The 16476-nt window shown below is 44.5% G+C and overlaps 1 protein-coding gene across 1 annotated transcript in view; it reads left to right on the forward strand.

Annotated features, from left to right (window-relative positions):
• Positions 1-16476, forward strand: part of DUSP10 (dual specificity phosphatase 10) — a 133048-nt gene that overhangs the window by 42676 nt on the left and 73896 nt on the right. Inside the window, exon 2 of the mRNA XM_007672379.4 lies at positions 12183-12328. The gene's annotated coding sequence lies outside the window, so the exon portion shown is untranslated. The remainder of the gene's footprint in view (positions 1-12182; positions 12329-16476) is intronic.

Consider the following 16476-nt stretch of genomic DNA (forward strand, 5'->3'; position numbering starts at 1 on the left):
GCCTGGTCTCATTGCCTCGTCTCTCCAAAGGCAAATGACCGGGCTGGTTTTAAATGACTCATCCTGACTCTTATAATGTCAGTGGGCAGAAAGGGACCTTGAGGTCTTTTAAATTCAGCCTCCTGCCTCTAGGTAGGCCCCTGCTAAGCTACCAAAACTAGATGAGTGTCTGCCTGTTCATAAAGACCCACTGAGTAGTCCTGCAGTCAATCATTCATATTTATTGAGCTTTTACTGTGTTCGGAGCACTTATTAAGCACTTGGGAGACTTCAATATAACAGGGTTGGTAGATATGTTCCCTTCCCACAAGGAGGTTATATCTAGTTGGGGAGAGAGACATTAAAATAAATTATGGATGTGTATATCAGTGTTGTGGGACTGAGAGGGGGGTGAATAAAGGGTGCAAGGGCAACACAGGATGGAGGTAGTAGGAGCCAGTGCTCTGCACACTGTAAGTGCTCAATAAATATGATTGAATGAAATAAGGGCTTATTCAGGGAAGGCCTCTTGGAAGAGTTGTGGTTTTAGTAAGGCTTTGAAGGTGGGGAGAGTGAGTGTCTCTCGGATATGAAGGGGAAGGAGTTCTGGACCAGAGGCAGGATATGTGCAGGGGGTGGGTGATAAGAAGCGATCAACGTACAGTGAGCAGGTGGTATTAGAGTCAAGTGAGTGTGCTGAATTGTAGAAAATCAGAGAGGTGTTGGAGGGGGCAAGCTGATTGAGGCCTTTAAAATTGATGGTAAGGCATTTCTGTTTGGCACAGAGATGGATGGGCAGCCACTGGAGGTTCTCGAGGAGTGGGGAAACATGAACTAAATCAACCTAGCATGGGAGCCCATTCCTCAAGTAACCAACATTATCAGTAAGTTCTTTGAAGAGTTTTACTTAAATCCTCCATGCAGCCCACTTTAGTTTTCAGCAGTTGGTTACCATCCCGTGGGAACTCATTGATGTTATTGAAAAGGGTATGAAATCTCCTCTCCACCCTTTTCTTTGAGACTAAATAACTCATCCTTTAAAAATTTGAAGCTAATTCAGGAGAAAGTTAAGGGGAGAGGGCCAGGTGATGGAAAATAGAATTGTTTCTGCTCCTGATTTGCTGTAAAAGTAGAGGCAAAGGGTTAAGATTCCTAGCATCTTCGTTGCATGGGTTTTGTGGAGACTTTTGATAGCAGTCCTCATATTCCTCGAGAAGGATATTTTACAGTAGTTCTTGACACTCTCGACCACCCCCTTCTCCTGAAAGCATTATTCAACCTCAGCTTCACTGACACTGTTGTCTCCTGGTTCTCCTCCTATCTCTCTGGCCGCTTATTCCCAGTCTCTTTTGCCTGCTTCTCCTCTGTCTCTCACCTCCTAACTGTGGATGTCCCTCAAGGTTCTTTTGGCTCCTCTTCTATTTTCCATCTACACTTACTCCTTTGGAGAACTCATTTGCTCCCATAGCTTCAACTACCACCTCTATGTGGATGATTCTCTAATCTACATCTCCAGCCCTGGTCTCTCCCTCTCTGCAGTCTTGCATTTCCTCCTGACTCTACTTAGATGGCCTGCCATCATCTAAAACTTAACATGTCCAAAATAGAACTCCTTACCTTCCCACTCAAACCCTGTCCTCCCCTTGACTTTTCTATCGCTGTAGACAGCACCACTATCCTTCCTGTCTCACAAACCTGTATGTAACCTTGGCATTATCCTTGACTCCTCTCTCTCATTCAACCCATGTATTCAATCTATCACTAAATCCTGTCAGTTCAAACCTTCACAACATGGCTAAAATCCACCCTTTCCTCTCCATCCAAACTACTACCACATTAATCCAAGCATTTATCCTATTCCACCTTGAATACTCTGTCTCTTTTCTGACCTACCTGCCTCCTGTGTCTCCCCATTCCAATCCATTCTTCACTCTGCTGCCTGAATCATTTTTGTACAAAAAGGTTCAGGACACATTTCTCCTCTCCTCAAGAACCTCCAGTGGTTGCCTAACCACCTCTGCACCAAACAGAAACTCCTTACTGTTGACTTTAAAACACTCAGTCGCCCTGCCCCCACCTACCTCACCTTGCTACTCCCCTATGACAAACCAGACAGCATACTTTGCTCCTCTAATGTGACCCTACTTACCGTACCTCAATCTCACTGCCGACCTCTTGCCCACTTCCTTTTTCTGGCCTGGAACTCCCTGCCCTCCCTTTTCATATCTAATAAACAATTACTCTCCCCCCCCCTTCAAAACCTTATTGAAGGCACATCTCCAAGAGGCTTTCCCTGACTTATTTCCTTATTTCCTTTTCTCCCACTCCCTTATGCATCTCCCTGATTTGCTCCCTTTAATTTACTCCTACTCAGCCCCACAGCTCTTATGCACATATCCATAATTTATTTATATTAACGTCTGTCTCTCCCTCTGGACTGTAAGCTTGCTATGAGCAGGGAATGTTATATTGTTCTATTGAATTCTCCCAAGTGTTTAGTACAGTGTTCTGCACACAGTACTCACTCAAGAAATGTAATTGATTCTCCACTTTGACCTTCACAACAGGAGGGACTTGAGTAAACTTTTAGAGGAACTTTCTCAATTTGGGAAGTTTGTCCCAGAGACACACTACCAAAGGAAACTGTAGAATCCTCATGCTGGAAAGTTTTAAAAATAAGGTAGAGCCATTTATCTTTTTGAGGGGGTTTAAGTGCAGTGCTGCCTAAAGGCAGAAAGGTGGACCAATTAACCTGAGGTCTCTTCTGTTCTGAATCCAAGTTGATAATTTCGCCAGAGAAATGCCTGGTTTCTTTTTTTTTAAATGATATTTAAGTGCTTACCATGTGCCAGGCACTGTACTAAGCTCTGGGGTAAATACAAGCAAATCAGGTCGGACACAGTCCATGCCCCACATGGGGCTCATGGTCATGAGAAGCAGCGTGGTTTATTTGATATAGCATGGGCCTGGGAGTCAGAAGGGCCTGGGTGTCAGAAGGACATGGACTCTAATCCTGGCTCCACCATGTCTCTGCTGTGTGACCTTGGGCAAGTCATTTAATGTCTCTGGGCTTCAGTTACCTCATCTGTAAAATGGGGATTAAGAGTGTGAGCCCGATTACCTCATCTGTAAATGGGGATTAAGAGTGTGAGCCCCATGTGGGACAGGGACTGTGCCCAATCTGACCCATATTTACCCCTGCTTAGACCAGTGCTTGGCACATAGTAAGCACTTAACAAGCACCGTAATTATTATTACAGATGAGGTAACTGAGGCATAGAAAAGCTAGATGACTTGCTCAAGGTGATACAGCAGACAAGTGGCAGAGCTGGGATTAGAACCCAGGTCTTTCTGACTCTCAGGACCATGCTCTATCCACCAGCTCACGCTGGCTTCCATGATATTCATACCCCAGTAGTCACCAAGGGAAGCAGCCCTTCTGGGGAGGAGAAGAACATGGCCTTATTTTCTGAGGGGAAAGGAGAGCAGAAGATGTCAGTCCATTTCTTGATTTGACTTTTGCTGCATCAGTTAACGGAAGCCTGCAATCCTTCCTTCCCTGGTGGTGGTGGGTGGAAGGAGAAGGGGAACTGTCAGGTTTGTTATTGCAATAGTTTTCATAAAGACTCCAGACCCACAAGACAGATGCTGAAGTAGATTTAAGTATAACCATGGGCAAATCATCACCCCTGACAAACCCAGGGAAAAAAAAATGACACCTTGCTGGAAGAGACTTCTTTTCTGGGCACCAAAGCCATTCTTAATAAAGTACAAAAAAAATTCTTGTAAAGCCCATTGAGAGGCTTCTGAGATGAATTGTCATTGACTAGATGCTTGTAGCAAATTTCTGCACGGAGCAGAGATGAATGATTTTCATCCTTGTTCAGGGAACCTGGAATTTTACTTTGGTTTCTAACATACAGCAACCTATAAAATTCTTAGCAAGTTCTGTCGGGTTTCTTTTTGGTTATAGAACTCCAGCAGGTACAGAACTGTTTTATTTTATGCCGTGTCTCTTATATGAAATATCCAAAGTTGCCTTTTGAAGCTGCAGGATGAATCTTGGAAAACAAGATGAATCAGCATCAGAGATGTCTTGCCAAAGGATACCTGAAGCGGAAGAGTCAAACAGATAGGCAGGCACAAGAACGATGTCCCTCGTGGATCTGGCTTTAAATGAGATTACTGAACAGCCTGGGAGCCACCGATAGGAAGGACTGGTGGAGGTTGGGTGAAGGTTGGGAAGGTGTCAGAGACAGGATGAGGTAGTCTGCAGAGGAGTTGGAAGACAATAAGGGGTGATGCAGTCACTTTTCAAATCCAGGGGCAGTGAAATCCAAAGTTATCTCTCCCCTTCCCCTGACACTCCCTTCTCCACTCCCCACCACCAGAGCCAACAAGGGGTCCACTTCATGGCTAGCTCAGAACTGTCCAAGAAGACATTCTGCGATTCCTCCCTCACTGTCTCCTTGCCCTCACCCCTATCCAGAGACTAGGTACACAGAGGAAAGGCAAAAAACCCAGGGCCTCTGTGCACATCTGGAGGTTCCAAATGGAGTCACCAACCACTAGCTCCAACCAGCTCATCTCTCTGCCCCATTTAGCTCTTCTGATAACTGCAGAATGTTGGATGAGGTCACCATGAGCTAAGTTGGGAAATTTAGATTTCTAAATTAAGTCCCGGCGTCTGTGGGAGGGCTCTGGAAAACTGAAATGAAGTATTATGGAGTAATAGGATACGTGTCATTTATCTCCTAAACACCTTATTGATTTATGCTTGTGTAGTTTACCTTTGGCTGAGGGCTCTTGGCCTCTATTTGTACTGATTGTGCCATAGTTAACAAGGTGATTATAGGTAAGAGGTGGCAGCAGCCCAAACCCTCAAATTAGAGGCTTCGGATATATATGCAAACCAGATGGACTGGCCTCACCCAACAGTTGTTCATCGCAAGGACACTATTCTCTGGGGAGGCTCTCTGCAGGAAAACGAATTGCCAAGGAACAGCAGGATGGGCCCGAGCTTCGATGGTGCAGCCATTATGTTTAGGAATGGAGGGAGTAAGGCAACTCCAGACAATCTTGGCGGTTTTGCTTTGAGATGCGTAAGACTTTCCTGCTCCGGTGAGGCCCCCAGATCTCCCCTCTCCAACAAGCTCATTTAAAATTAAAAGCTTGGGTCTTTAATGGAAAAGGGTGGAAAAGGTTTTTGGGCCATGAGGCAGCCAGCTGAGAGGCCTCCATGTTGAGAGAGTTAAGGAACGCTACTTCTTCCATTAACTGTGGCTTCTACTTTTCCAGTGATTTTTCTGGGAAGCCAGATAAAAACAAGTCTCATGCCTTTCTCCGTAAAATTTGTGGAGGTTGATCACGTCCTTTCCAATTTTTGAAGCCTTTCTGCAAAACCACCTCCATCAGGAGGCATTCCTTGTCTAATCTCCATCTCCCTCTAGCTACCCGTAGAACTTCATTCAATTCATTTTTCATTTATTCATGATCAGTAATTTTCATTTATTCCTGATCACTAGCATATAGTAAGTGCTTAACAAATGTCATTTTTTTCTGTTGCCAGTTTGTTTTTTGTGGTATTTAAGTGCTTAGCTTGTGCCAGGCACTGTACTGAGCCCTGGGATAGATACAAGATAATCAGGTTAGACACAGTCCATGCCTCACATGGAGTTCACAGTCTTCATCCTCATTTTGCAGATGAGGAAACTGAGGCACGGAGAAGTTAAGTGATTTACCCGAGGTCACACAGCAGACAAGTGGCAGAGCTGGGATTAGAATTTAGGTCCTTTGATTCCCAGGCCAGTGCTCTTTCCACTAGGCCATGCTGCTTGTCTATCCTCTTATTCCCATTCTACGTATTTAATGTGTGTCTGCCAGTTTCCCCACAGGATTATGAGTCAGTCAACATTTACAGAGCACTTTCTCTGTGCAGAACATTGTATGAGATACTTGGGAGAGAACAAAAGCACTATCCCTGCCCCTGAGAAACATACGATCTTGTGAGCTCCTCAAGGGTAAGGATCATTTCTTCTATTTTTATTATATGCTCCAAGTACCCAGTACAGTGCTCAATAAATGTTTATGATGAAGGGAAGATTAATGATGATAACAATGATGAATTCACTGTATGCAAATTTACCTGTGATTATAAGCATTGGCTTATGCAGCCTTTTCCTGTGTTGCTCCACTTGTTCGCTTTGGACATCTGATGGCAAATGAGTTGTTGACTTGGATTTTGGAGGATCAGACTGGCTGGGCTCTTGCTCTACTGTGTAGTAACCCTCTCTCCCCATACTCTGCTATCGTCCCTAGAAGCTGCTGGATGTCTCCCCTTGACAGTCTTTGGGTTGGACTTCCCGGATGTTGGGAGCAAGACATTTTCTCTTGTGGGATTATGGGTCATTACCCCCATTGCATAACTGAGAAAATTGAGACAGTTGACATGTCTAAGGTTACTCAGTGCTTCAGTAGCAGAGCCTGGATGAAGAGATCTCCTTTCAATCCATTTGTTGTTGACCAGGACCTATTTCCTTTAGAAATGACTCCATGGGAAAGGGACAGAGAGAGAAAGGGGCTGCCCCAAAAGAAGTGCAGAGAGTTTTAGACTGTGAACCACCCAAGGGACAGGATCCGAGTCTAATTTTCACCTGTGTATTTTTTTAATCATCTCTTAGTACAGTGCTCTGCATACAGTAAGTGCTTAATAAATATTACTACTTAAGGGACACTCCCTGAGAAGACCAGGAACATGTCTACCAACTCTGTTGTACTGTATTCTCCCAAGTGCTAGTACAATGCTCTAAACACGGTAAGTGCTCAGTAAATAGAATTGATTGATTGAAGGGCAGGGCAGGCTCAAAGCAGAACTGTTTTGGTATGTCATGCCAGAGTTGGGAGCCATATGGCACAGAAGACCAAACCCTGCAATCGGAAAGTAATGTGAGTGGAATCGGTGTGCTTTGAGTAACTTGGAATCTTCTTTGTGATTCTTGTGACTCAGGGAGGGGGAAACTGTCAGGCTCAGAAGGAATCCAGCAGTCAAGAAGAGCCATCCTTTTCAGACATGATGTGTTTTGCCCTGCAATTTGCTAATATCCTGCCGGAGTTAGAGGATTTCCAGTTAGCTCCTGTAACTCACCTCCGCCACCTATTAGTGTTCCCACTGCAGGGACTCCGGCACACACGACAAGCGTAATTACTACACGACAGGCAGTCTTAAGACAACTGTCGTGCTGCTTTTCTACTCTCGGTGTTGTCTCTAAGGCTCTCTAAATGCTTCTCTATTATGAGGGAGGTGTGAGGGGAAAGATGAGTGGGAGTCAGTGGGGAACAAGGTTTCTGATTTGTTTCCAGCAACATGATTATGACCTGGTTAGATGACCCCAGACACTCTGGGGACCCTTGGGAATCTAAAGGATCTGACCATTGCTCTTTGCTGAGATCACAAACTCGTCTTCTGACTCCTCCTTCCTTCTGCTACTTCCACCCCAGCTCTTTCCTTTCCATCATTTAAACTGCCATAGATACCAATCTTATTTTATATGTCAGCAGTGTGGACTAGTGGAAAGACCCCGTGCCAGGGAGGGAGAGGACCTGAATTCTAATCCCAGGTTTGCAGCATGGCTCAGTGGAAAGAGCACAGGCTTGGGAATCAGAGGTCATGAGTTCGAATCCCAGATCTGCCACTTGTCAGCTGTGTGACTGTGGGCAAGTCACTTAACTTCTCTGTGCCTCAGTTACCTCATCTGTCAAATGGGGATTAACTGTGAGCCTCACGTGGGACAACCTGATTACCCTGTATCTACCCCAGCGCTTAGAACAGTGCTCTGCACATAGTAAGTGCTTAACAAATACCAAATATTTGTTAAACAAATATTATTATTATTATTATTATGTGCCTGCAGTGTGACCTTGGGCAAGTCATTTAATTTTACTTTGTCTCACTTTTCTCATCTGTAAAATGGGGATTTAATTCCTGTGCTCATTCTTCTTAAACTGTGAACCCAGTGTGGAACAGGGGCTGTTTCCGATCTGATTATCTTGTATCTAATCCCAGCACTTAGTTCAGTGCTTGGCACATAGTAAGCACTTAACAAATACCACAATTATTATTTTTAATTATTATTATTTGCCCCAAGTAACCTCTCCTGACTTTCTCCACACCACCCAGTCCCTCTCAGATTAGACATGCAACTCAGAGTCAGGGAGAAAAGCTTTCACACTCAGTATACTAAGTAAAGAAAGGATGTACAATAGGAAATAATTTAAAAAAATTAGTAATATTTGTTAAGCACTTTCTCTGTTCCAGGCACTGGGGTCAAGGCATGATAATGAGGTCAGACACCATCCTCCATACCCTGATACTCAAAGTCAAAGGGAGAGGGAGAACAGGTATTTAATGCACACTTTACATATGAGGAAACTGAGGCACAGAGCAGTTAAATGACTTGACCAAAATCACACAGAAGGCAAGTGGCAGAGCCAGGATTAGGGCCTAGGTCTCCTCTCTCCAGGCCAGTGCTCTTTCTGTTAGGCAACATTGTTTCTCACCACATCCGTTCTTATTCATTCAATTCTACTTAGCCATGCTTAAGAATACACCAAGAGACCAGAATCTAGAGTTTAACATACTTCCAATCAAGGAAAGTCATGGAACATATTATATTTTAGATTTTCATAAACCCTTGGTGAGGTTTCATGCCATAATTGGTTTTTTTTAATTGAGTTATCATGGGACTGAAACAGAATAATTTTTCACACAGTGGGTGGTAAACATCTATATTTCATTAGCCCAGGAAGTTGAACAAGCTAAAAATATCACTGGGTTCAAGAAGGGTTTGGTTAAATTCTTGGATGAATGGCGCATAGTGAGTTACTGGAGGAAAAATTAGAAATGTAGAGGAAAGGTTAGGGATGTTAGATGGGATGTTCTAAAACAGTAGAATGGGTTGTCAAGGAAGGTGGCTGCCCCGTGGTCCTGCCAAGAGTCCTGCTGCCACTGGCCATGACAGAATAATACACCATTGGTTTGATCCAGTATGGCGCTATCCTTATGGTCTTAAGAGCTTCTAGTTTTCCAGAAACCCCTGGAACCTAATTAGCTCTTTAAATCATTCATTCAATTCATTCAATAGTATTTATTGAGCGCTTACTATGTGCAGAGCACTGTACTAAGCGCTTGGGATGAACAAGTCGGCAACAGATAGAGACAGTCCCTGCCGTTTGACGGGCTTACAGTCTAATCGGGGGAGACGGACAGACAAGAACAATGGCAATAAACAGCGTCAAGGGGAAGAACATCTCGTAAAAACAATGGCAACTAAATAGAATCGAGGCGATGTACAATTCATTAACAAAATAAATAGGGTAACGAAAATATATACAGTTGAGCGGATGAGTACAGTGCTGTGGGGATGGGAAGGGAGAGGTGGAGGAGCAGAGGGAAAAGGGGAAAATGAGGCTTTAGCTGCGGAGAGGTAAAGGGGGGGATGGCAGAGGGAGTAGAGGGGGAAGAGGAGCTCAGTCAGGGAACGCCTCTTGGAGGAGGTGATTTTTAAGTAGGGTTTTGAAGAGGGAAAGAGAATGAGTTTGGCGGAGGTGAGGAGGGAGGGCGGTCCAGGACCGCGGGAGGACGTGACCCGGGGGTCGACGGCGGGATAGGCGAGACCGAGGGACGGTGAGGAGGTGGGCGGCAGAGGAGCGGAGCGTGCGGGGTGGGCGGTAGAAAGAGAGAAGGGAGGAGAGGTAGGAAGGGGCAAGGTGATGGAGAGCCTTGAAGCCTAGAGTGAGGAGTTTTTGTTTGGAGCGGAGGTCGATAGGCAACCACTGGAGTTGTTTAAGAAGGGGAGTGACATGCCCAGATCGTTTCTGCAGGAAGATGAGCCGGGCAGCGGAGTGAAGAAAAATCATTTATTCTGGAGCTGAGCTTTGCTCTGGAAATGCATGCACAAGAAGCTTTGCAAATGATTATGACCAGATTTGTCAAATCAGCAAAGGCTATGAACTAACCTGGAGGCTATTATTACCCTGAAAAAGAATGAGTTGTTGTACCAGCCTGGATGCAAGAACATCTTTATACCAAGGATTGTCATCTTTTTTTTTTCCCCAGATGTTCCAAACACAATGAAACTATTGAATGGTTGATGTGCAAGAGCCATGTCAGTTATGGCTCCCTCATGACACGTGACAACATTATATTATTCTGGGAAATGTTGCTAGGAAGATGCCTCACAGCACAATGACGTCATTACATCTAGCTGCCTGTAGAATTCCAGGACAGATGAGGGGAGACAGAGAGGGAGGAAGGCAGAGAGGAGGGGAAGGAAAGGGAGAGAAGAAGGAGGGCAGAGTCGGAGGAGACGGGAAGGGAGAGCAGGAATGACGTGATGATGAGCCCTGGCAGTAGCCCCCTAAGGGTCCCTAAAGAGGGGGCCTAGATTTGTGGCTTTCTTGGGGGTCACCTCTCTCCCCTGGCAGAGGTGCCCTGGGTTGGATACCTATTGTTGACACCCCTCATACAACAATGATGGACCAGTTGTTGGCCAGTGGCCCAAGCCATCTGGCACAGTTTTTGGTTCGGTTGCCACTGCAGGTTCATTCTTGCTCAAAGGCAGCACCACTGACCACAAGCTTTTATCTCTGTGGGTGTGTATGCCCACATGTGGATGATAAGACAGATGTGTGACTAACAGTTCTTTCTACATTGTGACATGTTTAAAAAAAAATCCTTTTTATGAGGTTGGCACCATTTTGATTCCTTATAATGAAGAATAAAAAAAAATATAAATGAATATATGTCTATATGCTTTTATATTTATATGTAATCAAATTTATGCAGGTGTTTTCAGTACTTGAGATGCAGCATAGCCTAATGAGTAGAGCATGGGCCTCGAATTTAGAGGACCTAGTTTCTAATCCCAGTTCCACAACTTGCCTGTGGAGTGAGCTTGAGCAAGTCACTTAATTTCTCTGTGCCTCGATTTATTCATCTGTAAAATGGGGATTAAATACCTGTTCTCCCTCCTACTTTAACCGAGCCCCATGGGAGACAGGGACTGTGTCTGATCTGCTTATGCTGTATCTACCCCAGCATTTAGTACGGTGCTTGTGGCAAATAGTAAGCCCTTAACAAATATCACAATTACTCTTATTAAATCAGCTATTTGGGCATCTTGCTGTTGTCCAGCTACTTGAGATGTTCCACCCAGTGGCAGTGTGGTCCAACAAGTATTATTTGACTGTCTGCAATCTTGTTTTGCCTTCAGATTTTAAAAGTTTATGCATATGTATTTATGTAAACCCTCCCCTCCCAGAAACTATCATTCTTGAAACCTTCATCCCTTATGCAAATTTCTGTAGGAACCGCTCACCATCCTTCATGTAGTGTCTATCTTTATAGCTATATTATTCATTTTTTGAGCACTTGTGTTTGCGCAGCCTTCCTCCATTAGAATGTGAATCCCTTTGGTGATCAGCTCTTGTGTTCCTGTCAGTGTCAAGGCCCCTAACTTTTCCTGTGTGGGGGCTAAATAAATATTGTCTCCTGGCTCAGTCACTGAGAATTAGGATGGCAAAAGGCAGCTGACTTTCTCTCAGATGGAACAATCTTTTCTAACTGAACCTGATTAACTTGTATCTCCCCCAGGACTTGGACTGGTGTTTGGCATGTAGTAAACACTTAATAAGTACAATAATAATAATAATAGCCTCCATAGCTTTCTCCCCTTCCTCAGGGGCAGACGATGCATCATGACAGGCCTATCTGGGGAGGTTATGAGGAAGCAGTGGAACCATTTCCAGTGATTAGTTGCTGGCATTATCCACTGGTTCCACACCCAAAAGGCTTTCACAGTCCAATGATTTGGCCTGAGAGCTCAGTCTGTTCTGAGGTGGAAGTTGGTTGTGCCTGAGCAAGATCCTCAACTACGTCTGCACATTTTGATGTTGCAGGTCTGTTATACTGCAGCAGATCTGATCTTTGAAGGCTGCAGCAGAACAGAGAATCTCATCCTGGGCAGTGATTTCATATTTCAAAGTCACACAACAAATCCCAAACCCAGTGTATTTCTCCACTGAATTTCACATATTTTATGTTGAGCTCATTTTCTTTTAATATGGTTTACATTGCATTAAAATCATGTGTTTTTAATATCTCTATTTAGCCTTTGAGGTGACCATTTGATTTTTCTTTTTGTTAGTTCTTTACATGTTCCAAATCAGTTACGACAGCGGAATTGGGGAATCATCTTCTGGTAACACACTTCTGCCTGGGCCCCGCATGTCTGTCTGGATCCTGCATGTCAAAAGTAACGACTGCCTGTAGGTGTGCAGCGTTGGAAGTGGGGTGAGTAAATACCATCATTATTATTACTGCAGCATATGTTTTTCTTTAATGCAGGATTCCATGAGCAGGCAACCTTCACGTTAAAGGCCAACTGGGGGCATACCCAAGGTGGTTACTGCTCTTGCAGTTTCCCCTAACTTGTGAACAACTATATTTCTAGCATTATTCCCCAGATATCTCAATAAGTCAGGTGCATCAACTTGATAATGACCTCCTGCCAATAAAGAAATCTCAGCCCTCCATTCCAGAAATCCGATAAACTAAACAGGCTAATCGAGGAATGCACAATGCACTGGGGTTTTGTATAGATCCCTAGCTGACAAGAAAAATAGAACTTGATCATGCTGTTTCATTCATTTTACTTAATGTAGGTAGGTAGGCAGGTGGCCTGAAAAACAGCATGGCCTTGTAGAAAAAGCACAGGCCTGGGAGTCAGAAGATCTGTGTTCTAATCCTGGCTCTACCACTTGCCTTCTGTGTGATCTTGGGCAAGGCACTTAACTTCTCTATGCCTCAGTTTCCTTGTCTGTAAAATGACGATTAAATACCCATTCTCTCTCCTACTGAGACTGTGAGTCCCAAGTGGGAAAGGGACTGGGTCTGATTGGATTATCTTGTATCTACTCTGGCACTAGCACATAGGAAGTGCTTAACAAGTACCATTATTATTATTATTTTAGTCCTATGGATTAATCAAAGCTTCCCAAGAGAATTGCCTTCCCATCCCTCACCCCTAGGTTTATCTGGCTAAATGAAGCAAACACACCTGCAATCTGTTTGGCAAGGCCCTCTGCTTGCACTGGCTCTGATGGAAACATTTCCAGAGATATTGGACCTCTCTGGGACACACCTTGGCTCCTAGACTATAGGACCAGCTGGGCAAGGGGCTCTTCCCCCTCCCCCTCAGCTGATTGCAAGAGTCTCAGGGGGACAGAGGTGATGCCTAAGGCACCCCGATCTCAACCCATAAATGAGCTTTAAGACAAAGAGCAAATCCCCTTGAATCACATCTGGAAGCCAAGGGAGCCCATGTGGGCTAACAGAGCTCCAGAACTTTAAGACTGTGAGCTTGGGGCTACCTAAAGCGAAAGTGACCCCCTCTCTGATTGGCCCCTGGGCACCCCTGCTCCAGAATAATATGGTAGAAGAGCAAAAGTGGTCATTTCCTTGGCACAGCTTCTCCTATGACGAAATGCAGATGAGCTGGCTGAAGGTGTGGTATGTCTGGTTATGGAGAGATGGGAATCTCCTCAGGGGAATTAGAATATTCTTCTGTTTTGCAGAATAGTTATATTTCTGCTGGGAGTATTGGGTTTCTTTCTCAGCAGAGGAGGGTCCCTCCTCCTCCAACACCTCCTCTCCATTAATAGAGGGAAAATAGACTAATTTTCAACTAAGGGTAAAATGTGCTTGTCAATATGGTAACTCTCAGGCAATAGGTGAGGGAAGAGGAGGGCCTCTGATTGCATTAGTAGATAATAGAGGGGTGTTTTTAAGACCGTCCATTAGTTTAAGAGTAAGCTTCTTGTGGGTGGGGAACATTTATTTGTTTTGTCCTTCTCAAGTGCCTAGTGGAGGGCATTACATCCTACACATCAAGAGTATGCTTGAGGTTGGGGATACCAGCAGGCTCTGGCAGAAGGGATACAACTTTCTCTAGGATGCTTGCCTAACAGGACAAGTAAAATTAGCCGCCAAAGAGGTCAATCCATCAGCCTACTCATCTGTTTATTTCCACTGTCCTTCAGGGAGGGGCTGGGGGGTGGGGAATGGGGAGAGGCTGAGTTCTATCTAAAAATAGAAAGCTCCAGCAGAAATATTTAAAAGCAAAATAGTTGGGAGGCTTCTGGAATGTAGAATGATCTTTTTTTAAGAGGGTGTCAAAATGGGAACAACTGGGGTTGTTGTCTGGAAAGGCCCCCCATCTCTCTCCCAATTCCTCTGGCAGCCACTGGAAACTGTTTCCTGGCAGACGGCGGGAGCTTATACATGCCCAAGCAGGTTTGGGTACCTCCAAGCCAGCCTGGCCTGCGGGAATGTCTGTCTCTGAGTCCTACAGAAAGGCACAGAGCCCCTGGGGGCATGATTTCAAAAACCTAGACTAAAAAAATCATTTGTTAATGAGGAACCAACCACCCGTGTGTGCCCAGCTGTGATGGTACACTGGGCAAACCTCTCTTTGGATGGCCATGTATGGGACAGGGACTGTGTCTGACCTGATTGTCCTATTTCTACCCCAGTGCTTGGCTCATAGTAAGCCCTTAATAAATACTAGAGTTATGTGGGAGCAGCCCAGATTTCCAGGAATCAGCTCTGTATTGAAATGGCGAAGAAATGGAAGTGGTGATTAGACTCACTGTTGAGTGATATCAAAAGCTGGCCTTCCCCAACTGATTCACCAAACCCCAGCTTTGTCAGCCCACACTCTTCCTTAACATTTATGGATTTATTCACATTCTCAGCACATATCTGCATACACTTCAGAACTTCAACTTGGAATGGAATTTGAAAGTACCTAGATTTTCGGGAAAAATCAAGAACTGACTGAGATGAGGTGGAACCCTTGTAGTATGGACCAGGGCATCTGCTTGATAATAGTGAACTGTTTCATGAGAAAGCCTGAACAAATTGACTGGAAAGCATACTTTACTCAAAGATTACCACTGCTAAGGCCCCACAGCTTTTATGTGCATATCTGTAAATTATTTTATTAATGTCTGTCTCCCTCTTAGACTGAAAGCTCCTTGTGGGCAGGGAACATGTCTTCCAACCAGGTTATATTGTATTCTCTCAAGTGCTTAGTACAGTGCTCTGCACCCAGTTAGCGCTCAATTAATGCCATTGATTGATCCCATGTATAGGCCATAAAGCACACTGGTTTTGAATATCTCTTTGCTACAGCCTACCCACCCAACCCCCGCTCCCAGATCTGTAGCTGCCAGGAAATGGCTCATTTTCTTTTGGTAAAACCTCCTTACCTAGGTGACATTTTAAAAAGGCAGAAGAGGGAGAGATTGATTGAGAGCCTAGAAGGTTTAGGAGTAGCTGGCTTAATCAATAGTACTTCAGGTTTCTTTTCTGTGTTTAACAGCTAACAGGACTAAGGCAATGAAAAGTGAGATTAAAAGAGATAGAAAGGTAGACCAGTACCTCACCCAGTCTCAGAGATTAGTGATGAGAAATACATTTGTATAACGTCTGCAAAACAATGGGGCTATTATTAGAATGGTAAAAAAAAAAAAGAAGAAGACCGAAATGGGAAATAAGTAGCTGGGACTTCAAATTAAGCCCTGAGGCATACCAGAAAAATGAAAGAAACAAGAGTTTCCAGGTAAAGAAGACTCTTCCAAGAAATGCATCAGGAACCCTCGCTTTATATCAGATAGGACCTTGGAATGTGTCATTTCTCTTCTGCTTGGGCTGTATGGACTCCTCCATCTCTGGGACCTAATGCTCTCACATGATCACTCTCTGTTCCATCCTGCTGTCTATTTCTGAGCTATTCCAGGTCCAGTCATACAACAAGTGGTAAAGAGAACCACAGCCCAGTTAGCAAACAATCAATCAGTAGTATCAGGGCACTGTTGTAAGCCATACAGCAGAGTTGGTAGAAATGTTCCCTGCCCAAAGTGGATAAAGCATGGGCCTGGGAGTCAGAAGGTCATGGGTTCTAATCCCCACACTGCCACTTGTCTGCTGTGTGACCTTAGGCAAGTCACTTCACTTCTCTGGGCCTCAGTTACCTCATCTGTAAAATGGGGATTGAGACTGTGAACCCCAGGTGGGACAGGGACTGTGTCCAACCCAATTTGCTTGTATCCACTCCAGCGCTTAGTTCAGTGCCTGGCAAACAGTATGCACTTAACAAATACAGTGATTATCTTCTAGACTGTAAGCCCGGTGTGGGCAAGGATTGCCTCTCTTTTATTGCTGAATTGTACTTTCCAAGTGCTTAGTACAGGGCTCTGCACACACTAAGCGCTCAATAAATATGAATGAATGGATGAATGAGCTTGTAGTATTGGAGGGAGGCAAGGGAGAGACAACAGACAGGCATTAAAATAAACTGTAGATGTTTGCATAAGTGCTGTAGAGCTGAGGATGAGTTGAATACCAAGCACTTAAGGGTATAGAACCCAGAGCATAGG

This window comes from Ornithorhynchus anatinus, chromosome 19 (genome assembly GCF_004115215.2).
Source record: "Ornithorhynchus anatinus isolate Pmale09 chromosome 19, mOrnAna1.pri.v4, whole genome shotgun sequence".
In the NCBI taxonomy this organism is placed as follows: domain Eukaryota; kingdom Metazoa; phylum Chordata; class Mammalia; order Monotremata; family Ornithorhynchidae; genus Ornithorhynchus; species Ornithorhynchus anatinus.